Raw genomic sequence first — 2,467 nt, 5'->3', positions numbered from 1 at the left:
GGTTAGAGACAGCAGCCACAACAACCTGCAAGCTGTGAATCTGAACACCTGAGGTTCAAGAGCCTCTCATAAACATGGCCATTAACATTCTAAATGCTAACTGTTTGCAGGACCTCTGCCATTGAGACCCAGCTAACAGCCACCCAGCCAGCAGGTGACTGGGTTCATGGCTCGTGAGGAAGAGATGAGTGGACAAAAGCCAAGGGAGAGGCTCAACTGCCAGTCAAAGGTCTGGCCCTAACAATGAGCTGGTGCTTTATGATGCCTTTATGATGCCTTTATGATCTATTTGCTTTCACTTATCCGGGTTGAGGGGACCAGCATAACGTGTCACATCCCTTGCTGCAGAAAAGTGGCTATAGTCATTAACCCCTCACAACACCTGAATGTTGATTTGACAGTGAGATAAAATGCTGGCATTTCCCCGACCAAGATGTTGGGTATGTTATTTTCACATCAGTAACATTTGTGTTTTACCTTAGAGGGACACCAGGCAAGCCTGATGCTTTTTCTCTACGAAACTCCCCCTCGCTCGGTCTGAAGCTCTTTTCCTTTTCTTTGCATCTTCCGTCAAGGGTTTTCGCTGCTTCTTCGCCGGCTCTGCCATTATACACACGTTTGCAACAACCACTAGCGTTTCGTTAGCCTGCCTCTGTGCTGTGGATGCAGGATGTAAACTGAAACTGCTTCGGCCGGCGGGTACGATACACTGAACTTGCAAGCGGGATATTCTTCCTACAGGCAGTAGGGGCGGGCGAGAGAGTCTTCATTTGCCCTGTAATGAGTCATTTAACCATATACCAACTTACGAAGATGAGTAATTAACACGAAAATGTTGCCTGGTGTCCCTTTAACATTTTACCATAAATAGAAATGTTTAACTCATTTTGATGTTGCACTGACTTAAAACGGGAAGAACATCCCTGTCATTGCCACTGCATAGTGCACACTGTATATCTTTGGTGGAGATGGGCATTAAGTTATTTTTGATGCGCTCTTTTTGATGCGCTTGGTCCCCCTTTAGCATCATTTCCCAACATGCAAAGCAGTCCCCTAGACTTTCATGGAACCATGCATGTTGAAAAATGGTACTCATGGAAAAAATGGAAAAAAGAGTACTCAGTATGTCAAAAAGTGACAAGAGGGGTTGCTCAGTTTCAGTTCTTCATACTTTTTTATGCATAGGATTTAGTGCCATTCCGAGAACTCAGTACATCCATTTACCAGGTAAAGACCGATGATCTTAAGAGGGTAAATTAGCCTACATATGACTGTGTGTGTGTGTGTGGAGCCTACAGCATTCCTTTTCCAGGTGCTCCACAACTGCTGGATTAAAAGGAATCTCCTCATGTAATCCACTCTGTTCTTACATCACGGCATGCAATGTTTAAATTAAGATGCTATGTGTCTATTATAAGGTAGCTGCTTCACACATGCAATTTCATTGAAGACTGAAGAATTGCTGTCAGCACAAAGAGCATGTGCAAGTAGCCTACGTTCTATATCTGTGTCATTCGTATTCTTCATATTGCATATTTCACTTATTTCCCTCTAGTGTCGATTTAACGTCTATTAAATCCTCCATAAATCCCATAGTCTGTTTGAAAGCCGATAGAGTCCAATGAATGTATCATGTAGGGTTAAGTTACTCCCCTCTCCTCTCAGAGACTGTTCTGCATGCCTGTCTCACTAACAGCACAAGTTCTCCTCCTTTCTCCCCCTCTAAGTCTGCATGTCTCCCCAACTGTCTCTCCCGGTCTCCTGTTTGTCTCCTGTTTGTCTGTAAACCTCCTACCATGGCTCCATCTCTGCCACAGAGTTCCTGGAAGTCCGGTCAAGGGTCTATGGTGAGTCACGAGTCCTGATTGAGGGCAGCTCCCCTGGGGGAAGAATCCTCCAAAACAGCCCCCCCCCCCATCACCCACACTCAGACAGGATAGGGATTGGCAGGGGGTTGGAGGTGGGAGGCAGGTCTGGAGGAGGTGTAGCACTCCCTGGGGTAATCACCCAGCAGGCTGGCCATTATCTCAGTGCTTCTTTGCTGGGGAGATTCATTAAAAGCAGGGGCTGGTTAAGAGCTCAAGCGGTGCTGTTAGCGCAGCGTGCTGCAAGGGAGTGGGAGTTGTGGTATTGATCGCGCTGTCTGGTGCTTTAACACACAGCGATAGGACGGCACACTTGTCAACAGGAACAAGGACAGAGGCACGTAAAAGACCAGCTAATCACTGAGAGATGACAGTCAGCCAAATGGCCCTGCAGACAAATGTGCATGCACACAAACACATACATATAGACACACACACACATTATATCTTTTACACACACTTAGACACAATTATGCACACATGCATTTACACACGCACGCACACACACACACATATTTTACACACACACACACACACACACACACACACACGCTTCCCCAACACCCACACACACTGATTTCTCTTACATATATAACATCCAT

This window comes from Alosa pseudoharengus, unplaced genomic scaffold (assembly GCF_046254945.1).
Source record: "Alosa pseudoharengus isolate Yale_2024_CS ecotype anadromous, Long Island Sound unplaced genomic scaffold, YU_APseudo_1.1 YU_APseudo_1.1_scf_15, whole genome shotgun sequence".
NCBI classification, from domain to species: domain Eukaryota; kingdom Metazoa; phylum Chordata; class Actinopteri; order Clupeiformes; family Clupeidae; genus Alosa; species Alosa pseudoharengus.
The sequence above is the reverse complement of the archived record's forward strand: the minus strand, read 5'-3'. Positions refer to the sequence as shown.